Genomic DNA, 13355 nt, shown 5'->3' with positions numbered 1-13355 from the left:
TTATGAGTTTGCAACCATGGCAATCCCAGCACCAACACATCATGTAGATTATACAGTACAAGGAAGCGAATCACCTCTTGATGGTCTGGAGTCATACGCATAGTCACTTGTGTCCAGTATTGTGGTTTATTACTAGCCAATGGTGTAGAATCAATACCCTTTAAAGGTATAGGAACTTCCAGAGGCTCTAGATCAAACCCACAGCGCCTGGCAAAGGACCAATCCATAAGACTCAAAGCGGCGCCAGAATCCACATACGCATCCGCAACAATAGAAGATAACGAACAAATTAGAGTTACAGACAAAATAAACTTGGACTGCAAAGTGCCAATAGCAGAGGATTTATCAACTTTCTTTGTTCGTTTAGAGCATGCTGATATAACATGAGTAGAATTTCCACAATAGAAGCACAAATGATTTTTGCGCCTATAAATCTGTCGTTCGCTTCTGGACAGAAAGCTATCACATTGCATACTCTGTGGTGCCTCTTCAGAAGACACCGCCAACTGGTGCACAGGTTTGCGTTCCCGTAAACGCCGATCAATCTGAATTGCCATTGTCATGGACTCATTCAGACCAGTAGGCGCAGGAAACCCCACCATGACGTCTTTTACAGCATCAGAGAGACCTTCTCTGAAAATTGCCGCCAGAGCGCACTCATTCCACTGAGTAAGCACAGACCATTTTCGAAATTTTTGGCAATATATTTCGGCTTCATCTTGCCCCTGAGAGAGGGCTATTAGGGCTTTCTCAGCCTGAATCTCCAAATTTGGTTCCTCATAAAGCAACCCCAAAGCCAGAAAAAACGCATCCACATTGAGCAACGCAGGATCCCCTGGTGCCAATGAAAATGCCCAATTTTGGGGGTCACCCCGCAGTAAAGAAATAACAATTTTTACTTGCTGGGCAGGATCTCCAGCAGAATGAGATCTCAGCGAAAGAAACAATTTACAATTGTATTTAAAATTTAGAAAACAAGATCGATCTCCAGAAAAAAACTCCGGTATAGGAATTTTAGGTTCAGACCGAGGAGCATGTAACAAAAAATCTTGTATATTCTGAACTTTAGAGGCAAGATTATTCAAATTGGTAGCCAGACTCTGGGGATCCATATTTCAACAGATAAAGTCTGAGCCATTCAGGGGTTAAGAGGAGAGGAAAACAGGAGACTGCAATTAGAGCTGGAGTGCAACTTCAGAGGAAGGAAAAAAAAAAAAAGGTTTCACACAGTTCCTTTTCTCTCCTGCTTCAGCCTATAGATTAAACATTTGGGCTGGCCATACTGTTATGGTTTCCAATGGCAAGGAAACATCAGAAGCATAGAATAAACGGACAAGCTCTCGGGTGATGGAAACTAGAGCTGACCGCGATGCTAAACCTACACACCACACTAGAAGTAGCCAGGGGGCATTCCTGCGTTGTCTCTAGATGCCGCGCGCCAGCCGGAGAACTAACTACCCCTGGTAGAAGAAAACACAGTCCTGGCTTGCCTCCAGAGAATGTCCCCACAGGAGATAGCAGCCCCCCACATATAATAACGGTGAGAGCAGATGAAAAGACACACGTAGTATGAAAGCAGATTTAGCACAGAGAGGCCCGCTAACTAAATAGCAGAAAGATACAACAGAGGACTTCGCGGTCAGCTGCAAAACCCTTCAAAACACCATCCTGAAATTACCTTAACTCATGTGACAACTCATGACACCGGAGTGGTAATTTCAGCCCAACAAGAGCTTCCAGCTGCAGAGATTCACATAAGTGCAAACTGGACAAAACATACAAAAATAGACTTAAGGACTAAAGTGTCCAACTTAGCTGAGCAGAAAACTGGGAGCAGGAACAAGCAACAGAATCACTCTGGATACATTGATGGCCAGCATTAGAATGACTGAGGAGCAAGGTTAAATAGGATACTCCCACATCCTGATAGGAACAGGTGAACTAAGAAGGCAAAGCTTGCAGGACACCAGTACCACAAGAGACCACCGGGGGAGCCCACGAACCGAATCACAACACTACACACGCACTGACACAAACAGCACCATTCACCTCTCTGCATACACACACACACCACCTCTGCGCATGGTATCCTGAAGCCGCACCATTGCCGTCAGCTTCCTATCTCGCACAGTTGCGACGCTGAATGATGATGTCATTCAGCCGCTGCTGTGTGATACAGGAAGTGTGGGCAGGAAGCAGGACGGATCCCATTCCCTGCAGCTCCACTCTGATGCAATTTTCTCTTGCAGGCAGCGGAGCTGCAGGGATCACTCCCTGCCCGCCGCACATGAGGACAATCTAGCTAGGGCCCCCCCGGAGTCTCGAGGCCAGATAAACTGGCCATATTGCCCTCATTATTAGCTGCCCTGCAGGGGCACCCCGGAGTCTCCGGGCCCCAATGCAGCAGCACCGGTTGAACAGGCGGTATGTCCACCCAAGAGCTGGTGGTTGTAGGGTTTTAAAACAATTTCTTGGAATTTTCTTGCTTACTTATTGTGGGACTACTTCCTTTTTTTGGCGACTTCATGAACAGAAACTTCAGCAAAATTCATCACACAGAGAGAGACAGGAAGGCGGTAATATCTGTATCTATACCATTTACAGAAAGTCAGGAATACAGTAATATCTGTACATCATTTACAAGGAGAGACTGGGAGCCAGTACTATCTGTATCTATATATTTCACAAGGAGGCACAAATATTGTTTTATATATGCTATTGCTTATATCATGCACAGGTAGAGGCTGTGAGGCAATACAATCTATGCCCTCATCATCTACACAACAGAGAACAGGATTCAGATATATTAGCGTTTACTTTTTATACTGGAAGAAAGGAAGGCAGCACTATCTGTGCTTTCATCTACAGGACAGGAAAAAAAATCTGTAATTTTAGAGTTTACATATTATACTGGAAGCCAGCACTATCTGTGCCTTCATCATGTACTAGACAGAGAAAAGTATTTAGCAATATTAGAGTTTTCATATTGTTCTGGAAGCCAGTACTATCTGTGCCTTCATTATCTACAAGACAGAAAAAAGGATTCAGTAATATTAGAGTTTACATATTGTACTGGAAGATAGGAAGGCAGTACTATCTGTACCTGCATAATTTACTAGGAGGCTGTAGTATATTTACTCTGAACATACAGTGGGTACGGAAAGTATTCAGACTCCTTTACATTTTTCACTCTTTGTTTCATTGCAGCCATTTGGAAAATTCAAAAAATTTCATTTTTTCTCATTAATATACACTCTGCTCCCCATCTTGACTGAAAAAAAAACAGAAATGTAGACATTTTTGCAAATTTAATAAAAAAGAAAAACAAATACTTCTTTGAATTTACCAAATGGCTGCAATGAAACAACGAGTGAAAAATGTAAACGGGTCTGAATACTTTCCATACCCACTGTATATGTTAAGCTATAGGAAAGTACTACTATCTCTTTCTACATCATTTGTAGGAAAACAGGTAGACAGTACTATCTGTGCTTACATTTTTTATATGTAAACAGAAGCAAAACTATTATCTTCTTTATCAATTGTAAGCAGACACATAGTCAGTACTCCCTATGTCCAAGTGATTTTTATTTTTTTTTTAGATGGAGATCATTCTGTGTAAATACATTCTAAACATGAAAAGATAAGTATATCAGTACTATCTGTATCTACATAATTTACATGAAGAGACAAGGAGGTAGTACCATCTGTGCTGTGCCTACAGACATTTTTACCAAGTTGATTAAATCAGAAATGTAATCTAATATTATATCTGGAGACGGCCCAACTTTTCAGCTAAACTACTATCTAGAGGAACAAAACTTCTGACGCTTTTTGTATTTATGATCCCTGTGTCAGACATTAATGATAGGATTTGACCTGGGGTGTTTCTATAGTGTCCTCTGATGTACTGTAGAACTTGAAACACATCCAGCAAAATGGAACATAATGGAACACAGAAGCGGCAGATATATTGCTGCCTTCATTTTCTTTATCATGAATATATACATAATTTTTATGACAGTGTTATGGTTTTGTGTTATTACGACGCTTTGGGATTTATTAACACTCCTTTACAGCTCACTTACCGTATTATCAGATCTCCCGTGTGTCTCCAAGCCTCATCTCTTAACCATTTGCAATCATATCTTAATTGGTTTTGTTTCTTATTTTAATGTCCCTGCCTCACTTGGGAGAATTTCACAGGGCACAATATACTACAAATCATATAGAAGATGGATATTCTTTTCATCTTGCATTTCTGTGCTGCAGACAGAAAACCAGATACATAAGATTAGGGTAGGTAGAAAGTGAAGAATTCATGTTCAAACCTGCAAAGCCGGCAAAAAGCTTTTAGAATGTGTGTTGTCTAGTGTTGAGCATTCCGATACCGCAAGTATCGGGTATCGGCCGATACTTGCGGGTATCGGAATTCCGATACCGAGATCCGATACTTTTGTGGTATCGGGTATCGGTATCGAAACAACATTAATGTAATAATGTGTAAAAGAGAGAATTAAAATAAAAAATATTGCTATACTCACCTCTCCGACGCAGCCTGCACCTTACCGAGGGAACCGGGAGCGTTCTTTGCTTAAAATTCGCGCGTTTACTTCCTTACGTGAAGTTCCGGCTTGTGATTGGTCGCGTGCCGCCCATGTGGCCGCGACGCGACCAATCACAGCAAGCCGTGACGTAATTTCAGGTCCTTCAGGATTTTAAAATTACGTTCTGGCTTATGATTGGTCGCGTCGCGGTCACATGGGCGACGCGACCAATCACAAGCCGTGACGTCACGGGAGGCTGGACACGCGCGCGATTGGTTGAAGCGTATTGAAGGAAAGTGCAATGCGGAAAAAGCACCTATAGAGGAGGCAACAAAGGTGTAAAAACAGACAGAGCACACTGTTCTACATATCGGACTGGTGGAACCCCTGCATTATACCTCTGGGATCTCTGAAGCTCTTGGCTATCGGGCAAGGCTTGACTATCTTCCAGAGGAACACTTGTTGCAGGACACATTGTGAGCTCTTGTCTGGTCTTGTCCTTGCATGGTGGTACTGGTACATCCATGGGATTACCGACTCTGTGCGGCTGAGGATCCCCTACTGTGTCAGGGACGGTCCACCACTCATCATCGATTTCACCATCAGGCATGACAGATTCAGGAAGTGGAGTGGCGCCTTCAGGCGACAATGGCGTAGAACAGACCTCAGACCGGCAAGGCCGCAGCATATTTCTATGAAGTACTCTAGGGGCGGATGCCCCATTCTCAATCTGTACCTTGTAGACAGGGCCGTTAGCATACACTCGCTCGATAACCTTGTACGGCTGTACTTCCCATCTCTCAGTTAGTTTTCCCTTAGGGCATTTCTCTCTGACTAATACTCGGTCTCCAGGTTGGAGCGGTAACTCTTGAGTCGTTTGCGGCCCGTATGTTCTTTTTCTTGCAGCTGCTGACCCACCAACCGCCGTATCATTTGCAATCGTTGCCGATGCTCTTTCACCCATGAGGTGACAGTTCGCTCCATCAGCTCCTCTGGCTGCTCCAAATTCAGCTCAATGATCTCTCGTCCAGCTCTTCCAAACAACAGTAGATAGGGGGTATAACCCGTGGTGGAGTGGACCCGATTGTTGTAGGTCCAGACCAATTCTGGCAGATAGTTTGGCCAACACGCCTTCTTATCCTCCTCCAAAATTCTCAGCATTTGAAGTAAGGTTCTGTTGAAGCATTCACAAGCTCCGTTGCCTTGAGGGTGGTAAGGAGTGGTCCGGGACCGCTTGATGCCATACATGCAATACAATTCTTCCATCACCTTGCCTTGGAAGCATGTGCCTTGGTCGGAGTGGATGCGCTTTGGGCACCCATACACCCAGATGAAGTCTTGACAGATGGCTCGCGCCGCCGATTCCGCAGTCTGATCTCTAGTCGGAGTGACTACTGCGAACTTAGAGAAATGATCGGTCATCACCAAACAGTATTGCAGCCCCCGGGCCGAGTGTCCCACGAGGAGATAGTCGATCATCAAAACTTCTAGGACTGGCCACTTCTGGATAGCAGCCACTTTTTCTGGCAAGGGTAGAACTCCATCTTGTGACACTATGTGGCCTAGGTACTCGATCTCTCTCTTGAAGAGGTGGCACTTCTTTGGCTTCACCTTCAGGTTATGGGCCCGCAGTCTTCCGAGTACCTGTCCAAGCTGGGCAAGGTGTTCTTCGAATGAGGCTGAAAACACAATGATGTCATCCAGATAGATCAGGGTAGCCTCAAAATTTAAGTCTCCCAAACACTCTTCCATCAGCTGTTGAAAGGTGCCTGGAGCATTGGAGAGCCCGAAGGGCATCCGGTTAAACTCGAACAACCCCATAGGGAGGATGAAGGCAGTTTTCTCTCTGTCTTTCTCTGCCACGGCTACTTGCCAGTATCCGCTTGCTAGGTCCAGGGTGGAGAAGTACTTGGCTTTCCCCAATGCTGTCAAGGATTCCTCGATGCGGGGCAACAGATACGAGTCTCGAACAGTGCAGGCATTGAGTTTCCTGTAATCTACACAGAACCAGATGGTCCCATCCTTCTTCTTGACGAGCACCACCGGGGCTGCCCAAGGGCTCTGACTACTCTGCACCACTCCTGAATCCAGCATCTGCCTCAGTAATGTTTTCACCTCTTGATACATCTTGGGCGGGATCTGCCGGTATCGTTCTCGAATTGGACAAGCTTCCCCAGTCGGTATCTCATGCGTGATGGCTTCAGTACAGCCGAAATCTTCGGCGTGACGGGCGAATGCAGCCTGATTTTCCCACAGCATAGTTTCTATTGCTTGCACATGCTCAGGGCCCAGAGCCTTCACATCCACTTCCATTTGATCAAGGATGACCCGTCCACTCCACTCCGGGGATGGTGTCTCTTCGTCCCCCGCAGCAACTGCTAGGGTCCACCCCACGCCTTCTTTCGGTGATAAAGACATCTCCTTCTGACTCACCACTTCACCCTTATGTAGGTACACCAGGGCCAGATCTGTCCCTCGTGGCAAGGTGACCTCCCCGGAGCCCACATTCAAAGCTCTTATGGGGACATGTCCTCGCTGGACCACAGCTATCGTACGAGCTATCATGACTTCTTGGTCCACTGCTCTGCCTACCACAGGCTGAACAACCACTTCCAACCCATCAAGGTTGCGGTGAGTCCCCACTGAAAGGTATACTATAGTTTCTCGCTCGGGAGGTAGGATTACAGGTTCTTTACCAGGAGCCCTGATGACCCCTACCGTCTGATAAGATGGCACACTCTTCTGCGTCCCACAGAAGCAGATCAGTCGTTGAAGGGCTTCTTGAGTAGGCTTATGTGTAGTAGCCTTCTTCCAATATCCAGGTCCCCGTTTGCTAAACATAATCTGATCGAGTTCACGTAGGATTTTCATTCCCAGTACTACAGGTACATCTTCCTTGATAGGCTCAGGGACTAGGAGGATCCCTTTTCTCCCAACTTCTTGCCCACAGATTCGAATATTCATCCACACGACCCCTGTGACCGGGATCGGTTGTTGGTTGGCAGCAAACAACCGGATCAATGTCTCTGTTTCTGGCTTGGCCAGGTCCTGGAAATGCTGCTTGAAGTACGCTTCTGGCATCTTTGTCACTTGTAACCCGGTATCTATTAGGCAATCCACTAGAACTCCTTCGAATTCAGCACGTAGGATGGGGCTTCCAGCAATCAAGTGTTCGTTATGATATGGAGCGGCCTCTCTCCTCGCCTCCCCCGCAGAGTGCCGCACTACTGCGGGGGGTTGGTAGTTTAACGGCGGCTTCCGCTGGCCTTGAGTATAGTTCCAACAGTCTCTGGCAAGGTGCCCGGTCCTCCACATTCCCAGCATTGGATGCCTCCTCCTCGCCGGGGGGTACTTCGAGCCTGTCCTCATGCCTCCGATGCCTGACGGGAGGGGGCTTGCTCCCACTGATCCCTTATCGGTCGGGCTGAAAAATGGTTGCATAAGTACGGTGGGTCAGACTGTTGTAGTTCCCCCACTCTTCGCTCCACCTGGGTCAGTTTCTCTTGCATGTTGACAAGGGACCGCTGCAAGTCTTGCACCACCTGGACCAGCACCTCCTGATGGTTTGGGTCCCCTCTGGTATTGGCGCCCTGGACATGCATCTCCCCAGACGCAAAGCTCTCTTCTTTACTTCGGGCCACTGTTTCCGCCAGGATTTGATGAAACGTAAGCCGGATCTGCCCGGACCCGTTCTGACAGTGCTCGCCTCAAGGATGTGCTGTGCAGTCCCAGAATGAATTGCTCCCGGAGTATCCAGTCTTTAGAGCCCATGACGCCAAATCCATCTGCCTCCTTTCTCTGCACCTCTGCTAACACTACTTGCAGTGCTGTTGCATACTGAGAAATTCCTTCTTCTTCCTGCTGCAGCCTAGAGAAAAATTTGGCGCGAAGGTGTCCGGCGCTAGCAGTCTCGCTGTAGATCTCTTCCAGGAACTTCACTAGCTCCTTCAGGGTACTGCGGGTGAGTTCTGGTTGTAGGCAGATGTTTCTATGGGCTTCTCCCTCTAGGGCAGTTAACGCAATGTCCACTTCAAGGTCTGGGCTGATGTTATAAATCTTCAGGGTGCTTTGCAGCCGGGACACCCAGTCGGACAGTGGCATATTCTTGCCGTCAAACTTTGGTAGCACACTAAATACGGTGCCCATAGGGAGTGTCCTTGAGGGGTTCCACCAATGCCCACAGCATCTACATTAACATTAGCATTCCCGCCATTGCTGTCTGCTGCCTCCATCTTGGTGACAGTACCCTGCTCGCAGCGCCACTTGAAGCGATAGCTGGGGGACCACCACGGTGCAGGAAGACTACTGTAAACAAGATGGGGTGCAAACAACAAAGGGTAGATTTATTGGGAGGCAAGGAATGAAGTGGGTGAGGAAGATGCAAACAGGGGTATGCAATGGCAAGAGACACTTTACAAGAGTTATAAACTTTATCTTGTCCGTAAAATAGCACGGTGCTCCACCTATTACAGACTCAAAATATGTCTCACAAGCAAATTTAAACAATAAACAAATAGCGATGCTACTCTACATATGACCTCCCTGGCCTTTACTAAGCAGGCCACATGACTCCCGTGTACTGACTATTGAAGCCGACACTAGGCCCTAACAGGTGCACCAAACAGGAACAGACTCACGGTGATGTTGGGGACTCAGGTCCAGTCCCAGGGGGGCCCCCAGCAGTCTAATATGGTGGTGCGCACGGCCTTCTGTCAGCTCTGTGAAGCGTGGTCTTCTCCTTGCTTCTGGATCCTAGGGATGCTCCTGGAAACTGTAAGTCCCTTTCTCAGTATCTTCGTGGCTTCACAAATTAGCACAGAACAGCCACCTTTGCTGTACCTGGAAAAGTCTTGCAAATTTCACAAGTACACTCCGTCCCAGGCTGTGGGACCTTACTTGTAGCAAACAGCACAAAGTTCTCCCTGTAGCAGCTTCAGCTCACACACACACACACACACACACACACAGTACAGGCTCAACTCCTCCCCTAATTCTAGGGCAGCTCATCTTCACAGTCTATAGCAGGGGGAAGCAGAACATTCCATCACACCAGACAAGGGGGTGCTGTCTCTTAAAGTGGCAGCGTGTTACTGTCCATAACAGCACCACCCTCTTACAGACCATCTCTGTAACTTCTAAAACCCAAGATATAAAACATAATAAGCAAATACCCTGCAATAAATAAATAGCAATAGTTCATGAAAATATAAAGTGCTTAGCTAACATAATTTTTATAAAAAAAAATATGAAAGCCATTCAACCACAGCACGGTGACCCTAGTCGGGCGGTCCTAACCTCTAGTATTAAAACCTTATGATTTGTCTAGTGACAAACATGTGAATTAGGGCTGAGAAAAACTAAATTGTGGCCAATGGACACCCAGCCATGGGGAACTACATAAATGTAATGTCCAGCTCAACGTAAAAGGAAAGGCCACACACTTATTTGCAAACACAGACATGTTTTACATCAGTTTTTTTTATCCCATTTTTAGCCCCTTTCTGCCATTAGACATACTATTCCGTCCATGTGGGGTGGGCCCTACTTCCCATGGACGGAATAGTATGTCATAGGCGATCGGCTGCGCTCATAGGGGGAGCGTGGCCGATCGCCACCGGGTGTCAGGTGACTATTACAGCTGACCTCCGGCACTGTGTGTCAGGAGCGGTCACGGACCGCTCCCGGCACATTAACCCCCAGAACACTGTGATCAAACAAGATTGCAGCATTCTGGCGGCATAGGGAAGCATTGTGCAGGGAGGGGGCTCCCTGCGTGCTTCCCTGAGACTCTCGGAGCAACGCGATGTGATCGCGTTGCTCCGAGGGTCTCCTACCTCCTCCTACCTGCAGGCCCCGGATCCAAATTGGCTGTGGGGCTCCTTCTGGGTCCTGCAGGAAGGCGGCTTGCAAGCGCCTGCTCAGAGCAGGCGCTTGCAAGCCTGCAGCACTGCCTGTCAGATCACTGATCTGACACAGTGCTGCGCAAAGTGTCAGATCAGCGATCTGACACTATAACATGATGTCCCCCCCGGGGCAATGTTACAAAGTTAAAAAAAATATATTTACATATGTAAAAAAAAATAAAAAAATCCTAAATAAAGAAAAAAAAATATTGTTCCACTAAATACATTTCTTTATCTAAATAAAAAAACAATAAAAGTACACATTTAATATCGCCGCATCCGTAACGACCTGACCTATAAAACTGTGCCACTAGTTAACCCCTTCAGTGATCACCGTTAAAAAAAAAAAAAAAAAAACAGGCAAAAAACAACGCTTTATTATCATACCGCCAAACAAAAAGTGGAATAACAGGCGATCAAAAAGATGGATATAAATAACCATGTACCGCTGAAAACGTCATCTTGTCCCGCAAAAACGAGCCACCATACAGCATCATCAGCGAAAAAATAAATAAGTTATAGTTCTTAGAATAAAGCGATGCAAAAATAATTATTTTTTATACAAAATAGATTTTATCGTATAAAAGTGCAAAACATAAAAAAAGATATAAATGAGGTATCGCTGTAATCATACTGACCCGAAGTATAAAACTGCTTTATTAATTTTATCAAACGTGGAATGGTATAAACGCCCCCCCAATAGAAATTCACGAATTGCTGTTTTTTGTTCATTCTGCCTCACAAAAATCAGAATAAAAAGCGATAAAAAAATGTCACATGCCCGAACATGGTACCAATAAAAACATCAACTCGTCCTGCAAAAAACAAGACCTCACATGACTCTGTGGACCAAAATAAGGAAAAATTGTAGCTCTCAAAATGTGGAGATGCAAAAAACTATTTTTTTGCAATAAAAAGCGTCTTTTAGTGTGTGACCGCTGCCAATCATAAAAATCTGCTAAAAAAACGCTATGAAAGTAAATCAAACCCCCCTTCATCACCCCCTTAGTTAGGTAAATATAATAAAATAAAAAAATGTATTTATTTCCATTTTCCCATTAGGGTTAGGGTTGGGGCTAAAGTTAGGGTTGGGGCTAAAGTAAGGGTTAGGGATGGGGCTAAAGTAAGGGTTAGGGTTGGGGCTAAAGTTAGGGTTAGGGCTACAGTTAGGGTTGGGGCTACAGTTAGGGTTGGGGCAAAAGTTAGGGTTAGGGTTTGGATTACATTTACGGCTGGGATTAGGGTTGGGATTAGGGTTAGGGGTGTGTCAGCGTTAGGGGTGTGGTTAGGGTTATGGTTGGGATTAGGGTTGGGGGTGTGTTGGAGTTAGGGGTGTGGGTAGGGTTGGGATTAGGGTTGGGGTGTGTTGGAGTTAGGGGTGTGTTGGAGTTAGGGGTGTGGTTGGAATTAGAATTAGGGGCATGTTTGGGTTAGGGGTGTGGTTAGGGTTATGGTTACGGTTGGGATTAGGGTTAGGGGTGTGTTTGGGTTAGGGTTTCAGTTAGAATTGGGGGCTTTCCACTGTTTAGGCACATCAGAGGCTCTCCAAACGCGATATGGCGTCCGATCTCAATTCCAACCAATTCTGCATTGAAAAAGTAAAACAGTGCTCCTTCCCTTCCGAACTCTCCCGTGCCCCAACATATGGGGTATCAGCGTACTCAGGACACATTGGACAACAACTTTTGGGATTCAATTTGTCAGGTTACCCTTGGGAAAATAAAAATTTGAGGGGCTAAAAAAAATCATTTTTGTGGGAAAAAAATGATTTTTTATTTTCACGGCTCTGCGTTATAAACTGTAGTGAAACACTTGGGGGTTCCAAGTTCTCACAACACATCTATATAAGTTCCTTGGGGGGTCTATTTTCCAATATGGGGTCATTTGTGGGGAGTTTCTACTATTTAGGTACATCAGGGGCTCTGCAAACTCAATGTGACGCCTGCAGACCATTCCATCTAAGTCTGCATTCCAAACGGCGCTCCTTCCCTTCCGAGCTCTGCCATGCGCCCAAACAGTAGTTTTCTTCCACATATGGGGCATCAGCGTACTCAGGACAAATTGGACAACAACTTTAGGGGTGCAATTTATCCTGTTACCCTTGGGAAAATACAAAACTGGGAGCTAAAAAATAATTTTTGTGGAAAAAAAATAATTTTTATTTTCATGGCTCTGCGTTATATACTGCAATGAAACACTTGGGGGTTCTAAGTTCTCAAAACACATCTAGATAAGTTCCTTGGGGGGTCTAGTTTCCAATATGGGGTCACTTGTGGGGGATTTCTACTGTTTAGGTACATCAGGGGCTCTGCAAACGCAATGTGCGCCTGCAGACCATTCCATCTAAGTCTGCATTCCAAACGGCGCTCCTTCCCTTCAGAGCTCTGCCATGTGCCCAAACAGTGGTTTACCCCCACATATGTGGCATCAGAGTACTCAGGATAAATTTCACAACAACTTTTGGGGTCCAATTTCTTCGGTTACCCTTGCAAAAATAAAAAATTGGGGACAAAAATTAATTTTTGTGAAAAAATATGATTTTTTTCTTTTTACGGCTCTACATTATAAACTTCTGTGAAGCACTCGGTGGGTCAAAGTGCTCACCACACATCGAGATAAGTTCCTTAGGGGGTCTACTTTTCAAAATGGTGTCACTTGTGGGGGGTTTCAATGTTTAGGCACATCAGGGGCTCTCCAAACACGACATGGTGTCCCATCTCAATTCTAGTCAATTTTGCATTGAAAAGTCAAATGGCACTCCTTCCCTTCCAACCTCTGCCATGCGCCCAAACAGTGGTTTACCCCCCCATATGGGTTATCAGCGTACTCAGGACAAATTGCACAACAAGTTTTGGGGTCCAATTTCTCCTGTTACCCTTGGTTAAATAAAACAAATTGGAGCTAA

General features: G+C 45.7%; 2 long non-coding RNA genes across 2 annotated transcripts in view; one reads left to right on the top strand and one right to left on the bottom strand.

Moving 5' to 3' along the window:
- The window catches only part of LOC143804957 (uncharacterized), a 126182-nt gene that overhangs the window by 43417 nt on the left and 69410 nt on the right, over positions 1-13355 (top strand). The window lies entirely within an intron of this gene.
- LOC143804959 (uncharacterized) overlaps positions 4127-13355 on the bottom strand; it is a 101452-nt gene continuing 92223 nt past the window's right edge. The window contains exon 4 of the long non-coding RNA XR_013221138.1: positions 4127-4266. This is a non-coding gene — a long non-coding RNA (uncharacterized LOC143804959). The remainder of the gene's footprint in view (positions 4267-13355) is intronic.

The sequence above is a fragment of the Ranitomeya variabilis genome, chromosome 2, assembly GCF_051348905.1.
Source record: "Ranitomeya variabilis isolate aRanVar5 chromosome 2, aRanVar5.hap1, whole genome shotgun sequence".
Taxonomy (NCBI): Eukaryota; Metazoa; Chordata; class Amphibia; order Anura; family Dendrobatidae; genus Ranitomeya; species Ranitomeya variabilis.
This window is presented reverse-complemented; position numbering and strand designations above follow the sequence as displayed.